This window comes from Anarrhichthys ocellatus, unplaced genomic scaffold, assembly GCF_004355925.1.
Source record: "Anarrhichthys ocellatus isolate YVR2014 unplaced genomic scaffold, GSC_Weel_1.0 scaffold68, whole genome shotgun sequence".
Classification (NCBI taxonomy): Eukaryota; Metazoa; Chordata; class Actinopteri; order Perciformes; family Anarhichadidae; genus Anarrhichthys; species Anarrhichthys ocellatus.
Window position 1 is genome coordinate 1894116 of NW_022280098.1, and position 5977 is coordinate 1900092.

Below are 5977 nucleotides of genomic sequence, written 5' to 3' on the forward strand. Positions count from 1 at the left end.
TACAACCAATCTTAACCCCAGCCCCATCACATGGCCGACTTTTACACTTTAAATTGAACGAGTCGTCTCCCGTTCCTCACCTTCCCTGTTCTCCTCTATAACATTCTGTATCGCCTGACCTGCAGAATGCTGAACACAGTTTATCAGTGCTGGCATGCAGCGAGGGCTGTCTTACACACACCAGGTGTTCCAGAAAAACAAATACACCTGCATTCGTGTTTTGGACATTTTCATACCTAATCTGCTCTGTCGGTGGCTTTTGAAAGCCTCAGAGTTCCAGCATCACCAGCAAAGGTCATTGAAAGATGACAAATGTTAGCATTGTGGACACTAACATTATATCTCAAAGCCCATCTGTGTTAATAATGTCTAAACACTATTCAAATAAGTGTGTTTCATAGCTTTTTTTGAAACAGTGTAACTACAGAACAATTACTCGCTCCCAACATTTCTACCAAACACTTCCACTGGCCTCACAGTAAAAGTCCCAGTGAGTTTTCCTCTTTGCTCAAATAAAAGGGCAAAACAGGAAACAAGCAGAGTTTTTGAATGTGCATCCAACAGATATTTCCCCTCGTTATGGCAGTGGTTAAACATTTAGATCTTTTTCAAAAGCATTATTTTTACTAAGATTTTACAGCCATGCTAGCAGCTCTGTGAGGCTGTACACAATAGTTCTGTGAGCTAACATCAGCATGCTAACATGCTCACAATGATACTGTTTACCATCTGTTTACCAAAAAGGGAAATGTTTGACCAAATGATGTCATTACAATTCATCCTGAAAGGAAGATAAATGTGTTCACCAAATTGAATGGCAATCAATCCAACAGCTGTTGAGACATTTGCTCATCTAGCGCTATCTAAAGTCAGAGGATTAGCAAAGCCATTCTCGTGCCGGTACAAAATGTAATGACACTCCATCTAATAATAGTTGAGATACTTCAGTCTGACCAAAGTGGCGGACCGACGGACTGACAGACCGACATTGCAGTCAGTTTAGAGATGCAGGCGCAGGTTAAGGGGAGAAGGGTGAGAACTCCACATCATTTCCCACAAAGCCTTTCTGCCTCAAACACTACAGTGTAGTGTGGAGGATGTTTCCTTTTTCTTATATTCCAATGTCAGTCGTATGACGGGGTCAGTGTGTAAGAACTAATCAGCTTACTCCTATATGTATCTAAGTTGCAACTCTTATTGTAGTCTTTCATAAACTTGAGGTGGAATTGTAATCAACACGCAGCTGTGCAACTCATGTTGTAGCGCACATTATAAACAATTCATTAGTCGTTGTTATTCCACTTTTGCCAAATATTAGTATTGAGGCGAAACATATTTCATGCACTGGCTAATTTTTAGATTTTTTTTCAGACTAGTGGAAAGAAAACATCCAAAATACGCATTTCAGAGTTTATTTTACTACTTTGTCTATTTGCGTCTGTAGATTAGTCCTAAATTGACCAATAGTTACCATAAAGTAATGCCTCATTAACATATTCCCCAAAGCAATTTTCTCTAAATTAGTTTTTTCTCAGACTCTGAGCAACACATCTCTACTTCAATAGCTCTTACATACACTGTACAGTTTCATTCCTCTCTATACTCTAATGGTTTATACGAAGGGGTTTGTATTATTCAAAGCCTGATTTATACAACAATTTAGTACTAAAAACATGGAGAAAATGGATTGTTATTCATGGCTGTTGACAATATTTTCAGATGTATGGAGTGATACAAAGACATATCCAAAAGTCCCTCTGTAAATACCTTTGACTCTAATATGTCCACAAAATGAACCGTGCATTTTGAGCCTAACTTTGAGCCTCTGGAAATATATGAAAATCAGTGCAAATTGAATACGATAATGTATATATATTGTATATTTTCAGAAAACTTGTAATACAAAAAAAGTGTCCTGTATCATCTTGTGTCTGTCTTGTAGAAAAGGCCCCAAATCAAAGTCAACAAGTCCTTCAACTCAAACGACGACATTGTTTGTAACTGCTTAACGACACTTTTAGTGATCTGATTGTCCTACCAACTATGACCCATTTGTTTGTTCCATCCATAACCGTTGTCTTATGACAACACTGTGGTTAATGTTTGGTTATGTTTAGGTACAGAAACAACTGTTGGCTTTTGGGAAGATCATGATTTGGTTTAAAATAAGTTCTGTGGAGGTTAGGGCAACGTTGTGGATGGGTTAAAATGGTTACTTTGTCACTTTGTTGTCCTGTAATAATGTCATCTGACTTTCTCCTTTGCTCCTTTGCTCCTTTGCCCGATGGACAAAAGTAATCATTACCACGCATGGCCTCAGGGAGAACGAGAGGCGAACTAGAGAGAACTTAGCCCCTTCAACGTAAACATACAGTAAGTGGTTTTGGGGCTTCTGCTAACAACTGATTCTGTCTTTTGTTTTAGGGCGATCTCATCACAATCTAGTTTACATTGTGCTCACATGGTGCATATTTCTACATGAAGTTGTGTTTATCATAATTATCACAAAGTAGCAGAAACTATCATTCCAGCAAAAGAGCACTGGTTACTGGGCTTACTGGAAAAAGTAAGGTTGGAGGGTGGGAGGGTTCAGTAGGGGCAGGTTGACCCCTCTGTGTTTAGATCAGTGGTTCCATTAAGCAACATCTCACATTAAATGATTACTGCCTCTGCTCTCTTCTCCTGTAGAAGCTCCGTCTTTTTATACATCAAGAAGTGTTGAATTGTTTGGGGATCCTTTTGATCTTTTTACCTGGCATTTTATCTTTGCCTGAAAATGATAATAATAACAATAACATAATCAAATTTGGCCCTTTATGCTATCATATAGCCAGTTCCACTAAAGTTTCAACAATTGTATTTATGCACCACTACTATCCCTCCAATGCCGGGAACACTTTCCGTTGTGTATTGGTTTCCTGGTTTAGAGAAACACTGCCTCCTAAAATTTATGTTCCAACTAATCTGCATTCTCAAATACGGAAATAGGGAAGTTTTTTCTCTCTTGGTTCACGGTTGCAGTTTGAAACAGTGTGAAACGCGTGGCTAACATTGTAAATTGAAACAAAACAAAACAAAAAGCTCTACAAAACTACTTGGTTATGTTTGGGCAACACAAGTACTTAGTTCACACTCCAACGGCAGTCAAAGCACCAGCTCGACCTCCACAGACTACTACAGACTCATTTGAAAACTGATTTGTGATACGTCAACAGCAAATGTAAACCAAGACCAAATATGTTTGCCTTAAAATGTAACGCACATTGAAGTTTCATTATATGGGAATGTACATTTTTAGGTGACAGGGCTGTTAAGGGACGGAGAGCACCTATCAATCATCTGATGCAGGGATTCCCAAAGTGTGGTGCGCGCACCCCTGGGGGTGCGCGAGCTGCCTCTAGGGGGTGCGCGAGAGGAAAAATGTAATGGTGGTCTAATGGTGCAGTCCTGTCTCCTAAAAATTACGTTCCCCCAAAACTAAAATGCATTCTCTATTACGTTTGACCATAAACGTATTTTATCCCTGATTACGTTTGTTTTTGACGTATTACAAATACGTTTCTCATCAACATATCTTTGCCATACTCCAGTCTTTATTATTTTTTTGTGATCTGCCTCGCCTCTACCCCCGCCACCCACAAGTTGTTGCCCCGCGGCCTGTTCCGAGGGCTGACAGACCTGACGATAGGGTGCCTCACGGCGGGGGCGGCTGGAGACCTCGCGTCCGGCGCCAACGGGTGAGCGCCCGCCACTCGGAACCATAAACCCAAGTCCCGGATTTCACCCGGGGGACATTCCGGAGGTATTGTGGCCGGGTGATGTGCCTCGTTGCTGGGGAGGTATGAGCCGAGAGTGGCGGGGTGTTATGGAGGCATATTTTATTTATTTGTATCCATCTAACCCTAACCATAACTTCCACTAGGAAGCCACGTCCCCACCCAAACCTAACCCTTAAGAGAGTCACGGTTACTCCCGCATTTTACACGCGGGCCTTTGTGGAGGTATTGTAGCCGCGTAATGTTCCTCGTTGCTCGGCCTGGATGAGCTTTCTCTGCTGTCTTTCTGCTGGAGACAGGCGGGGTGTTTTGGTGGTATCTCGGCCGACAACTCGGTGTTGTTCCCGTGCGTGTATGAGCGCATTTCTGCCGGAGACAGGCGGCGTGTTGTGGTAGTATTCTGACCGCGTAATAGGGAGGAGAGGCGGTGGTGGAGAGGGAAAAAAATGTTAGTGTTAAAATATTGATTAGAAATGTATTTGTAATAAGACAATGTAATAAGTCAAACACAAACGTAATCAGGGAGAAAATACGTTTTTGGTCAAACGTAATTGAGAATGCATTTTAGTTTTGGGGGAACGTAATTTTTAGGAGACAGGGTTGCTATGCAGTCGGTGCAGTGAGGTTCTGGCTAACAGCTGTCTGCAGCCCTCTTATTTACGTCGCAACCTGAACACCAAGCATGCCAGTGCAAGTCTAAAGCCCCTTACATTTTTATATCGAAATTGGAGGAGTTACAAAACAGCCCAAAATAACTGCAGTCTCATTCATGTTGGGTCTACAAAAAACGCACTACGGGCTTCATATCTGGTCACAGAATAGCAAGAAAGGGGCTACCTCACACAATCGCCGAAGACGTGTGCTTGCCAGCTGCCAAAGAGATGGTGGAATGTATGACTGGAGAGAGAGAAGCAAACAAGTTGGACATGATCCCGGTGTCCAACAACACTGTCGCCCCGCATCGATGCTTTGTCCGAAGACATCCTGGCTACATTAGTCGTTCGCGTGAAGAGTGAGTTTTACTCTCTGCAAGTAGACGAGCCTACAGATGTGGCTAATCTGGCCAATCTTCTGGTGTACGTCCGTTACCTTTTCGAAGGCACGGTGCAGGAAGTTTCTTTGTCTTTTTTGTGTTTTTTATCTTGTAAACAAACGCCACGCGCGAGCAAACTGTTCTCTCATTGGTCCGATTTTTATGCGGTTATAAATAGGCTCTGTTGCTTTTTTTTTTAAGGTGTGGGGGATTCGGGGTGCGTGAACCCGGTCGGGATGTAGAAGGGGGTGCGTGGCCTAAAAAGTTTGGGAACCGCTGTTCTAATGTGACACATAGTGGAAAGTCCATCAAGCAGCCAGGGCTGGGAAGCGGCATGACCCCACACATCCAAAAACACAACAGTGGACACCTTGAGACGTACTGAAACACACGGTTAAACCTCTTGTGTGTAGACACTTTGTGGCACTTCAACTAACAGTTACAGCTCAAATAAGCCATTAGGTTTGGATGATCTCTACTGCTTTCAGTGCTTGATCATCAGTTCAATGTTCGACTTATTTCAGGGTGCAAACTGATCCTTTAACTTCTTTCAGCACTTCCATTTCAACTTCCTTCAGTAATTGTATTTAGACACTTCAACTTCAACTGCAGCATTTCAACTGTTTCAAACATCTGAAGTGCAAATGTTCTCTGACTATTAAACCTTGTCTAGTTCCATCTGCTTCCTTTCCATGTAATGAAGACACATCATGCTATAACTCACTCTATGTCCAGAAGTGTCAAATTGAATACAGGGAACTTTCTTTCTTTCTTCTTATTTCTCCATCAGGTGTTTTATTTTTTCTTAAAATGGATTGTTTTCTAGAGATAGCTTCACCATCAAAGTAATTAATAAAATAACAGCAATAAAACAAAACAATGAAATAAAAGAAGCCATAGGTCCTGACCCTTTTGCAGTTCTAACCTACAACAGTGCGTAAATAAAACCTGCATGCGGAGGCTGCAGGGAGAAGGAGATGGAGAGAGGAGAGTGTCTGTAGACAGACAGCCAAAGGGAAAGGGAGACGAGGAGAGTGTGTTTGCACTTATTGTGTGTATGCGTGCTGTGTGAGCCCCATGTGCGCACAAAGAGAGAGAGAGAGAGAGAGAGAGAGAGAGAGAGAGAGAGAGAGAGAGCGAGAGAGAGAGAGAGAGAGAGAGAGAGGGG